Source organism: Lepidochelys olivacea (assembly GCF_965140295.1).
Source record: "Lepidochelys olivacea isolate rLepOli2 genome assembly, chromosome: 1".
Lineage (NCBI taxonomy): Eukaryota > Metazoa > Chordata > Testudines > Cheloniidae > Lepidochelys > Lepidochelys olivacea.
The window spans coordinates 264,707,834-264,720,669 of record NC_140411.1 but is presented as its reverse complement, the minus strand read 5'-3'; the positions used below and the strand labels follow the sequence as shown (position 1 = coordinate 264,720,669).

Below are 12,836 nucleotides of genomic sequence, written 5' to 3'. Positions count from 1 at the left end.
GACCATTTTTTCATCCTTTCTAAGTTCTCTGTCCACAAAGTTTTGTGCATTTGAGTTTTACCAGCAAGTTCATTCATGGAAATGCACAAGGTACATGTAGAAATTCATTTTATTATTTGTACATGGAAGTATTCAAGCCAGAAGTACTTGTGTGCTCATCCAATAAGGGAATAGACACCATACCATGTGTCTCAACTGACCAACCATAACCAAGCAATTCAGATTGAATTCCAGATCTTGACAATTATAAAAAAAAAAAATCAGAGATATTCATTAAATACATTCAAACAAATTATGATCTCCACAATAGATATTCCATATACAGAGAGGCTACATTCGTTTAACAAATTTGTTGTAAATTATTCCCTCAGCTCTAATCAACTACTGTGGCTGGATTTTTAAAAAGGTTGGATAATTTACAATCGGTAACAATATTTGTAGTTCTGGATGCTAAGATAATAATACTTAGCTCTTACATAGCACTGCTCAAAGAACTTTACAAAGGAAGGTAATCATCTTATCTCCATTTTAGAGACAGGAAAGCTAAGGCATAGAAGGTGAAACAATTCACCCAAGGTCACATAGCAAGCCAGTGGGAGAAAGGGGATTAGAGGCCAGGTCCCCTAATTCACAGTCTACTGCTTGGTGCCATGGACCATGCTGCCTGCTGGCCATAGGCAGGCAGGAAGAGCTTCCCAGCTTTATACAATTGGCCAGACAGATTATGTGTGGTTTCACATTCCTCTGAAGCAACAGGTGGTAGTAACTGCTGAAAGCAGCATACCATACTTGATGGACCATTGATCTGTTCCTAAAGGGCAAATCCTAAATTCCTTTGGGGAAATGCACTGTTTACAGCCTCTTCCATAGTTTCACTTAACTGTATGGTTCAACTCATTGTATCCCAGTCTAAGGGGAGAATGAATTGCTTGAGGGTTGGAAATGGGATACCGACCCTGTGAAATGAGTTGCTGGATCTCAGTCCACTTCCTTACCAACATGTGTCCATATCACAAAAAACATCACGGTTGACTCTACTTAGCCATGCTGTTGACAGTGTCATCTGAGGCAAAGAACTGAAAGGGTCTGAATACTACTCTGATCTCAGAGGTGTCCCTTCCTGGGGCAGGGTTCAGAGACATTGTCCTGTGGAGAGATGGAGCAAGGGGGCGGGTTATGGGGATTTTTCACTGCCTCTGTCCATGCTGTACCTGTTTTGAGGATTAATAGGGGATTTCAGTCTCTGAGGTCTGTCAATCTGGCACCTTTCACCAGTCCCAAATCCATTTATGTTTAGACGAAGCAGCACACAAGGCAATTTCCTACTGATTACAGATCAGAGGGCACCAGAAGACAGCTGTGAATATGTACCTCTCCAGGTCCTCATGTAGACCCCAGATTTGGGTCTTGCCCATCATTTCCTCCTCCAGGGGCTGCTGCAGCCTCCACATACGAGATTAACAAGGGGGTCATATTTACACTTCCAAGAGGAGCTGCTGTATGATTATGGGTCTATTTAAAATCCTCCAGGCAGCTGCAGTACATAATAACAAATCAGCAGGAGGGAGAGAGGGAAGGGAAGGAGGAGAAAAGGAGGAGAGAGTCAGGAACTTCATGGGATTGTCACTGAAAAATTGACTGCCAAAAGATGGCAGGGGTGCAGTCAAGTTAAAGATGCCCCCTGCAGAGACAGACACACACACAGTGAGAGACAGAGCGTGAGAGAGATCCACACACTGGAGGAACACACTGAAGAGGGGGATTTAAGAGCTTGAAAAGGAAAACTGCCAGACCCAAAACCTCTCTGCCTATGGGGACAACATCAAACCCTCAAACCCACTCATTCCAGAGGGCTCAGTCACATGCCATTGCACACCTGTCCTAACTTCATGAAATCATAGACATTACAATTAGACAATATCTATTAGAGCTTCCAGTCCAATCTGCGTATGTGCGCGCATGCCCACACACACCCCCACCCCACAACCCCACACACACACACACACACACACACACAAAGATTACTCCCTACAATATACACCCCCAGGTCTTGTTCAGTCCAGTTTTGAAGGGGACATAAGCAATGGGGCCACCACGACTTTCCTAGGGAGACCGTTCCACCTAGGAAATTTGAAACACGAAGAAATCCTTCCTCATGCAGTGTAAAGTCAAACTTTGGGTCTCCCCACTCAATAAAAATCACAGAGCACCAGTTCCCTCATCACCTTTCCCAGGCTTTTTCTTGAGGTGCCTCCAGCACCAGAAAAAGGGTGTCACCACATGACAAGGGGAACATCTTTCTAGTTACAGTCCCTGCCTGGGCTCCCTGGACCTTCACAGCCTTGGCAGGCTGGTAAAAGGAGCTGTACCATCAGATCGCCTCAGCTGGTGACTGCTAAGCAACATTGGGTCTGGCCACGGCTTTAGGTGGGTGACCTCCAAAGAAACAACAGCTGATGCAGGCAGCAGTGGTGCCCATGATTCAATAGATTGAATTCTTCCCTCTGAATCTGTGCTAGATTCAAGTCCCAGAATGGTAGTGGGGGCTCCTGCACTGCTGGAGGTGTCATCTTTCAGATGAGTGAGAAACCAAGATCCTGGCCATCTGTTGTCATTAAAGATTGCAGGTCAACTTTTAATACCAGGATCAGGAACATTCATTCTCCTTTGTGTTCCAGACAAATTCCAGTTTGGGCAATAACACTCTCCCTACCTAATCGTCCTTCAGTTTGAACTAGCTATCTTATTTGTCTTGCTGCAATTCTGGACACACCAAGAAGCGTTTCCTTGTCCTTTCATCAGCTGCTGCATTCCAGACAAAGTGATTGCATTTCACTGGTGGCTGGGGTCATTCCTGTACACGCTTCTAAAATGCTCTAGGATCCTTCCAGGTGAAAGGTGCTAAGGCAATGTCAGTCATAGCAGTTCACATTCCTTCTCCAAGATCATCCTGTGTGACCCCTTCTTGTCCCTATTCTCCCTTCCGAACAATCACCGTGCTCCCTTTTCCAATACCAGAAACGGAGTGTAACCAGGCAGGGAAGGAGTTTCTCACTAGGATGAGAATCACCTCAATTTCCATCAGTGAACGAGAGAGGGAAAAAAAATGTCCAAATTAAGCTGCTTGATTACTGAAATTAATCTGGTCACTTAGTCTCCCTGTTCCATGGAACGGGGCCTTTGATTAGCCTCCTTGTTTCAGAATATTACAAGCAGACATTTATTAAGCAGAAGGCAATTCCTCCAGACAAGGAAGGGAGGGGGGAAAGGGACAGGGACAGCTGATTCCTGAGGAAAGACTGCTCATTAAAGACAGGACCCCAGCTTTGCCTCCATCACAGGGAGATGGGCAGGGGAGGAAGGCTGTTCTGAGAAGACAGCCAGATGCCCCTGAGGATTTTCCCAGTTTTCTCCTCACATTTCCCCTCTCCCCCACTCCCTCAAGGTATAAGCAAGTCCCATCCTGCTATTAGGGACATGGGCTTCATGTTTATAAGGTGGCAATTCTTACAGTTGGTTATCACTATTACTACTACAAACATCAAATACTAGGTGCATGGTCCTTTCTCCATGGCCTCAGTTGAGCTCCAACCTGTAGGTAAGGCTAAGACTGGAGAGGGGAGCAAGACCAGTAAAGAAAACCACAGCCTTAACGGGGGAGCTGCTAGTTACAGCAGAGGACTGGGGGTACATTGCTGTGCCTAGAAAACAATCCTCAAAAGGACTGGGGGGAAAGGGAACCAAGTGGTGTTCAGGCAGAGTTAATTTGTAGTCAGGCCAGGTTTGCCTTCATCCCCAAATCTGACCCCAGGCTCTAAAACCCTAGGCTACGTTCTAGCTCATGGCATGACTTCAGAGAGGCAGGTAGTGGGGATTGAGTCAATGTATTCATGTCTTAGACAAAAGTAAGCTAAGAGAGAAGGTGCAAAATGCAGGAACCCTCACCAGTGGAACACAGTGCTCTCTCTCAGCTGAATCTCCCTTGGGAAGTACATCACTATAACTAGAGAATCATGAAGGCACAAGAAAGTGTGAGTGGCACTATTGGGGGAATCCTGTACTATCTATTGAGGGTTGGACACAGAGGAGGTAGGGAGCTGGAATCAGCTGCTGGAGAGGGAGCGTGGAGTGGAGGGGCCTCAGGGGTAGGTCTGGGAGAGAGAAGCAAGGTGGGCAGAGAAGAGGAAGGATGAATAAGACCCCAATATTCAGATAAGTTTATCTGAACTGAACTCCTGGTCCTTTTGAGGTTCTCCCCTCACTAATTTCAGGTCACTCACCATTTTTATAAAGCTGTCTGCATTGTAGCACCTTCTGTCACACGCTCCAGCTCCCAGACGCTTCTCCCAGTCCCTCCACCTGAGGCTTGAATTGAACGTGGCACAAAAGAGGGCAGCCCGGAACATACAGGCTTTCATACAGCAGGCAGAGAGTAGGAAAAAGATGACTATGAGGACACAGGACTGAAGTATGTCATGTTTCCAGGGATGCAAGGAAACTGGGTACAACAAAACTGTTGGAGAAGGTAACAGGCTCAGATATGCTGTCACTAAGGCTCTGGGCAAGCAGGAGGCAACAGACTCTCTTAAGCACCCGCTCTAGGAACCTGATCCAGCACCTGTTGAAGTCAGTGGAAAGACTCCCACTGCCTTCAGTGGGCTTTGGATCAGGCCCTAAGGGCAGCCATATGCAAGGTCTCAGAATTGTCTCTGTTCCTTACTGCCTGTTAAAATACCTTGACTGAACAGTGTCAGAGAGGAATCGCCAAGCTCCCCAACAGGCCACATGCTGCTATATAATGTCATCTTCTCCCAGCTTCCATCCCTGTATAATTATAACAAAGCTCTCATTAAAACCACCTCCTGTTTCTCAGCCTTACAATGGCCTTCCCCTAGACTGACATCATACAGTTGGCACAATAGTTGTAAGCTAGCCCAAGTGTGTTGAGTGCATGTGTATCACTGACCCCTTCTGGATTACAATGGACCTGCTAAAATATCATAATTCTTTCTTCTAGCTGAGGTCAGAGTTCAAAATCTAGAGTCGCTGCTTCAAAATCTTTATGAGGACAGTACTTGAGAAGTATGGGGGCATGAGTAGCCTGACTGAAAATTCACAACAAATCATTTGTCATAAGACTTTCTGCTTACAGACATTCCATGAGCAGATCACCAATTCCCTGGGTTTGAAAAGCATTTTTTAGGAACTTTCATGCCAGTAAAACTTGTTTGCAGATGTTTGCAGAAAGGGAATGCACAGTGTTTATAAGCATGACACAGTGAATTCATCTGGAAGCTGGAGTTTCTTGCCACATTCACCCACTTCTAATTCTGACAGTGAACTGTAATGATTTCCAATAGATGGAGAACAAGACAGCCAGGTAAGCACAATACCATGGCTGTTAAGTAAGCCAAATCTAGAGTGATCACTGTGTCTGTCTCTCTCTCACCCTCCCCACACCTCACTATAATTTATCTTCAGCCCCTTTACAGAATAAACACTAAATCCAGTGCCTCTTATCTTCACTTCTGTACTGTATCACTTATGATCTCGTATGTTTATGTGCATGAGTGTTCATATATGTTTATGTGCCTTCAGATTAAATGTCCTGCACAAACTGGAGACTAAACATAGGCACCGAACCAAAAGGTCACACTGACAAGTCCGCCCCACTCACCAGGGCAGGTAAAGGGAGATCTCCAAGGAGTAGATGGGAGACACTCAGGATGTAGACAGGTCCTAGGGGATTTTAGAGTTTACTTTGTTTTAAGTAAATGTGAAAGGTGCCTGACTGGCAGGTCTGTAGTCCAATGTCTTCTCTTTATCCCCAGGACTGGTACAGCATGAAAAGCAGTAGGGCAAGTGGGTATGGGAGGTCATTTCCCCGTGACCCATTCAATCCATGGCCTCCCCTGTCAGAATGCCAGCAAGAAGGTGATTAGACACTGTTGTGATGTGCTTTTTATGATGAGGACACTTTCTCACTATACTCTTGACTAGACCATCAACTAATTTCACACAGGCCAACTAACTCCCTGGTGGTTATGGTGTTGACTGGACTGGGACAAGTGAGCTACAGCTGAAAGGACTGTGTGTCTGTTATGGAACCTTGACCCATTTTCCTCCTCCTCCCTGCAATAGGGATTTTAGCAAGTCTGCCCTGTATTCTGCAGCCCCAGTGATCGCAGCACAGTTAGAGACATGCATTTGTTTTGGTCCCTGCAATACAATGTTATTGCTTCACAGTCCCACTGTTTCGTCCTGCAAGAGAAATACAGATAAGAGAAAGTCAAGTGTTAGGCTTGGGCCATCATACAGTACAAATGTTCACAAGCTTTTATCTAAACTCATCCATACCTACCCAGTCTATAACACTTTGCATTTTATGGCACTTATCAGAGGGCCTCAAAGCACTTTCCAAACATTACTGAATTAAGCTTTATAGTGGGCCCAGTCCTGCAAGATCTCGATCATGCTTACAAATAAAGTCAGGCATGCTCAGCACCTCAGAGAGACATTCAACACCTTGAAGGATTAGGCTTTGCATTCTTGGACAGGAGGGATCTTATTATCATCACCATTGTACAGGTGAGGAGACTAATGGCTGGAGAACTCAAGAGTTTGCACAGGGTCCCACAGAAAGACAGTGGCAGAACTGGAAAGAGAAGAACCCAGGTCTCCTCATTCCCAATGCCTTGCTTTACCCACTAGGCCTCATTTCCTACCCAGCTAGCACACAGAGATGCTTTTCTTGTGAGATTTCCATTGCTTCCTGGTCACAGCAATGATAATGCAATGATTTCAGCACTTCAGCTTCTGAATCCGGACTGAACTCTGCAGCATGGATACAACAAAAAACTAGACTCCGGAGCCACCCACATTTTCTTGAACCTCCAAAATTATTCAGAGGGGCCCAGCTGGGTTTTTGCCCCCTAGTTTGGGGTAAATTGCAAGTGTATCAGAACTTCTTTGCCACTGATGTCCCTACTCAAGAGACAAACAGAGTGACTGCGGGAAATGGGTGGAATGAGGCAGTCTGTTCTGATGAGGAGTCAATAGGATTGGATTTTTTCTTCTTTGTACCAAAGCTGTATGAAGCATTGAAATTCCATTCTGAGAAGCAGCAAGCGGCAGAACCTGGTTTCCATAGCACTGCCATGGAAACGGCTCTCTGTGAATCTGTGCCTTCAGGCCCCTTTGCAACTGAAGCATCTCTCTCTCTCCCCCCCCCACCCCCAACTCCCACCTCCACATCACGTCCCCCCCTCCTTCAAACGATTAAAGGGTACAATACACTGGAAAAGTGGGGGCCTATTTGGTTCATTCCTGGATACTAGTACACAACAGTGTCTTCAAAAGACAGGAAAAGAATTAGCATGATTGATTTTTCCCTAATATTAAAGAAAAATCTAAGGTTAAAAATCCCTTCTTGAAAGTGCACAAATGAAATCTTGCCTAGTAATATATTAAGGCGCAAACCCAGTAATCTCATGCACTGGGTTCTTTTTATCTTCCTTTGTCTGCCTGGAACACTAGTTTCCGAAAGTGAAGGATTTAATTAACTGTTAGAATGCAGAACAGGCTCCCCCTTATCTTCTCTTTTGTTTTTGGTTTCCATCCCATGGCTCAGGTTAAAAAAAAAAAAATCTTGACATGAATCTCCATGAAATGGATGGAAAAGTCACATAAGAGTGGTGTGCACTGTTGCTGCAAGATTCACCCCATTTCCATGCCCCCTCTGACCACTTTGGGGAGTTAATTAACACACCAGATGTACAGGGGACAGGCATTCTAGCACTACTAAAGATACATCCACTGCTAATGAACTTGTCAGCTCCAATGGTCAGTGAGCCAGAGACTGCCCAGCAATTTCATAGGCAGTCCATAATGGCCTCTGTCTTGCCATGGACTTTTACTTGTGGCTCTCAAATTCCATGTCTTCCACCTAGCAGTGTGGTGCACTGATTGCAGGACCACCAGACAATCCCGTTGCACACTTTTTTCCATTCCTAATGCCCTGACTTTTGCACTTAGTATCATAAAAGCTACCACTAAACCTGCTACCTCAACACCTTATCTCTTGGTAACAACTACCATCTTTATGCAGGCAACACAGATTTATCTGAGTGCTCCAGACCTGTCTCTTTCTGTCCATATGAAAATCTCCGCTTGTCTCTCTGACATCTTGTAGATGTTAGCCGTTAGCTTAAGCTCAATATAGCTGAAACAGAGCTCTTAGCTTTCCCTTCAAAGCCCTTCCAACACCACCATCTCACCAATCACTCACGCCCATAACTTGGCCATCATCTTCCACTCGGACCTCTCTCTAAGTCTAAATCTTACAGATGATTTCTGCATAACATCTCTAAGACGCAGCTTTTCCTATCTATCCACATGGCTAAAACTCTCATCCAGGCTCCCATCATCTCGCATCTTGATTACTGCAACATCCTTCTTTTGGCCTTGACAAATGCAATCTTGCCCCACTCACTGTCATTCCGAATGCAGCTGCAAAGATAATTTTCCTAGCCCATCACTTTGAACATGTTACTTCTCTTTTTCCAGCACTCTAACACCCCCTTCTTTATAGCATTAAACATAAGCTGTTTGTCTTCACTTTTAAGAATTTGAAGGACTATCCCCACCTGACCTATTATAGTGTATTGAAAACCGAGACAATTACAAGCTGTCACTTTAAATCCTGGCCCAGCTTGCAGAGCTGGGGGTTCGGTAGGGAAGTGTGCAGGCCTAGCAGCAATCAGTTTGCAGACAGCCATCGAGTGTAAGGTGGGGTATGCTGGGCCTCTGTTTTAGGGAGCAGCCTGTTTTGTTCTCTCTGTTTTGGGGTTCTTGTGTGTTCTGAATTCTAAGACCTAAAGTAATGTTACAACTTTCTCGCAAGAATTTTATGTTTTTATCTAATTTCGCTGATTGTTTGCTGTGAAACCTAACACCTATTATCTCTCATTCAGTAACAAGAGCTTGACTCCTGCCTCTGATCGGCCCATGATGCCAGCCTTCATCGCCCACTTGTTACATTTTCAAACAAGCCTTCGTGCTTTCAGCCAGGCTGCCTCTCACGCATCAACTTCCTCAAAACTAACTCATTATCCTCTTTAGAGCTCTCCTTTGCTGTGATGCCTGCAAAAAGCCTGACAATGGTTAGGCTGCTGGTGAGCTGAAACCACTGCCTGGCAGTGATACACTCTCATTGTTTCCTTGTACTCCCCCCGTCTATCTGTATCCGGCTGTTGTCTCCAGTCTTATACTTAGATTAGAAACTCTTTGAGTCAAGGACCCATCATTCTATTCTGTTTTTGTACAGCTCCTACCACCACGGGGTCCTGGCCCATAACTAGAGCACCTACGTGTTCTAAAATAATGAACTACACAAACGCAGCATCATCACTAATCCAGTCCACTTTGTGGACATAAATCCAGTTCCCCACACACATCCTTGCTGTGACCATCACAAGTCTCTCCTCTTTAAGAGGCTTTGGTGCTGGTGAGAGACAATGGATTGACAGCCTGGCTGACAGAAGTCCTCTACTTGTCCTCTGAAAAGGTACAGCACAGACAGTAGCAGTGCAGATTTCCTGCACACACACACACACACACCACTATCTGCCTATGTACCTCAGCCCAGTTCTGGAGGGACCATGTCTAGAGGTAAAGAGCAGTTCAGTTTCCCCAGAGCCCACTTGCTGAGGCAGGCAAAAAGGGGATGTTACTCCACCAGCAGAACGTGTTCCTAATCTCTGGAGATTCAGCCCCCACGAGATCTCCTCTCTGTAAAGCAGTGGTCCCCAACCTTTCTTGTGGGAATAGCATATTGCTATTCCCAGAAGACTGTGGCGGGCGCCAGACACCCCGCCACCGAAATGCCGCCGTCGACAAGCAGCAGCGGCAAGAAGCGTCACTGCCGAAATGCTGCCGTGAAATGGCAACGCTTCTCAACGGCATTTCAGCAGTGGGATGTCCTGCGGGTGCACAAAAATGCCCCGGCAGGCACCATGGTGCCCACGGGCACTGCGTTGGGGACCCCTGCTGTAAAGGAGTCTTCAGTAGACTAGACACATTGTAACAGCTCATACACCACCAACCACTCCCTGCAGCTGGCATGGCGGAGGGCCCAACTGGGAAGGAGGAGGCCTTACCCAGGCTCCTGTATCCTCCAGCTATCCCCTGCTGCCCTAACAGCTCCCTGGGGCTGCTGTTAGATGGCACAGTTTAGAGCAGCCTTTGGGCTGCTCTGAATAGTTCAGTGGACTAGTCCAGCATAAAGTGGCCATAGGATCAAGGAAGTGCAAAGGACCCTTTGTGTCCCCCAACTGCACCAAATGATACTTGATTCTTCGGCTCTGGGACAACGCATAGGAGTGACCTCTTCAGGGCCACATTCTCAATACCAGCATGCTGCAACGTTCCAGGTCTACAGCCATGTCAGTAGATGTCAGCAACTAATGGCCTTGTTGAGGAGCTAACTCCAGATACACCTAGAAGGTTGGATGCCGATAGTATATGGTTCCACATTGCTGTCAGACACACTGAGGCCAGATATGACTAACACTAAAAGAGTCTTATGTGGCAAACTTCACAAGATATCTGCAGGATCTTGATCATTTCAAGGTTGTGGAGAATTCCCCAAAGCAGAAGATTACCTTTGGCAACTGGAGATTAGTCCTACATTCCTTACAGGATGATCAATTGGAAAGGATACCAACACCTCATGCAATACCAGGAACAATCCCAGTGTCAGTATGATAACCTAGCATAGGACTTGCAGGACGACAAGACGCTAAACAAATTCCCACAACGTTATCCACTAGACCTTGGGAAAGAGTAGCAGTAGACCATTGTGAGGAAAAGAAACACCTATACAGTTGTCATTGACAATTTTTCTAGATTTCTATACATTCTACTTCTCACTAGACTTACAAGCATATAGGTCACAGCTAAGCTACAAGGCATCTTTTCTCATTTGGGCATTCCAGAAGAAACAGTCACTGACAACAGAACACAGTGGGTGAAATCCTGCCCCTAATGGAATTGAGGCAAGGCACCCATTCACTTCAGTGGGGACAAGATTTCACCCAGGGAGTCGGCACTGAGTTCCAACATAACCCCTCTGACACATGTTGTTCTTCAGAATGGAGATCCTTCCCCCTTCACTTCTCCTCCCCACCCCCCCATTACCTACCACCATCAACCTTCTCCAGACCCTTTGAGCGCTCAAACCCCTCTTCATCAAGCAAAATACAAACTTCCATACAACCCCACCACACACACAGCTACGTCATCTGCTATAGTTATTATAGCCCACAACACCCCAATGTCTCCCTGCTGCCAAATGACTCCCCCAGAAATGTCCTACTTGCCCATTGTCCCTTACCTCCCTATGCTCCTGGTCCTACATATGCTCTCATGGTACAGAGAGAAGATGTGTGCACTAGGTGGTGTGCATGTGTGAGAATGCGAAGAAGATGAAAATCATAGCTGTATTTGGGTGAGGACTTAGTCCTAAAATAAATTGTGAGTTATGTTGCTGATACAGTTAAACAACTGTAACCGATATTTAACAAAGATTTTTGTTTTAGAGGACATACACACAAATGTGTGTGCGCGCACGCACAAACACTTCATAGAAGTGGCCAGGAAATGGCATTTCTGTCACATTAAAAATGTCCTGAATTGGGACAGAAAGTCAAACAAAAAAAATTTTAAAAATTCCATTTCAGGGGAACCAACATGGAATTTTTCCGCTTGCTGGCTGCCCACCTGGACAGCCTGGGGAACAGCTAGCTGGCTGGTGGGCAGGAAACCAGGCAGGTAGGTATGTTGGCTTGCCTGCTTTCTACCAAAAGTTTTAACAGAATTGATGCCAAATCAACATTTTCCAGTGGAAAACTGTTCCATCAGGAAATCTGTCACCAGCTCTAGTACATCTAAACACATTTCACCAACATCCATAAGTGTAGTGTAGCTTCAGGGTCATACTCAGCTTCACATTCTATAGCCCCTAGATAGCTTACACATCTGTCCCTAGTTTATTTGCAGGTAAGCCACAAAGCCATATCTGTAGCTACACATCGTTAAAATATTGAGCAAATGAAATACAGCAAATGTTCGCAGTTATGCCCTTTTGATTTCTAACAGAATGGGATCCTATAAGGAGAATTGTAATTTTTACTCCTGCAATTCTTCTCCCTCAGACGATTCTGATTAACTTTTCTCCTTGATTTCAGTTAACAGTATTTGGCTGATTTGGGCTTTGATCTTACAGTAGATAGCACACCAGTCGACTGCTGTCCCTGAGCAGAGCCCCACTGAAATCCACAAGACTCTGACTGGGAGCAGCAGTCCACCCACATGCTATCAGATGAAGGATGGAATCCCTGTATGTTTTACTCCATATAAAATATTGTGCGCTTTGCAGGATGTAGAATTGCTGCTTCAACATTTTTTTCTTGGAAAGCTCTCCTCATCCCCCACTATCTCACTCCTGTGGGACTATGTGGCTGGGCTTTGAGCTGGGAAAATTAAAATTTTCTTTCCTTCAAATGTTAAGTCTCTCTTTTTCCTGAGGGCTGCCAAGATTCTGTGTCTCTGATCTGAAATTGTAGCAATAATTGTATTTCCTATTCTGTTCACCATAGTTGATTGTTTGGCAGGAATCCTAGAGTATTAATTCACATAAAGATTCATCCTGCATTTCAAAATCTAATTTAAAGTGAATCATTTTCACCAGGAAAGCTATGGGATGAGCATTTCCCCTTCCCACTGGAACTCCAAATATTTGGATAGTTTTTTAAAGGATTTCATTTTCTATCATTGTA

At 45.3% G+C, this 12,836-nt stretch overlaps 1 protein-coding gene across 1 annotated transcript in view; it reads right to left on the bottom strand.

Moving 5' to 3' along the window:
- GRIN2B (glutamate ionotropic receptor NMDA type subunit 2B) overlaps positions 1-12,836 on the bottom strand; it is a 284,759-nt gene that overhangs the window by 189,935 nt on the left and 81,988 nt on the right. The gene's annotated exons all lie outside the window — the stretch shown is intronic.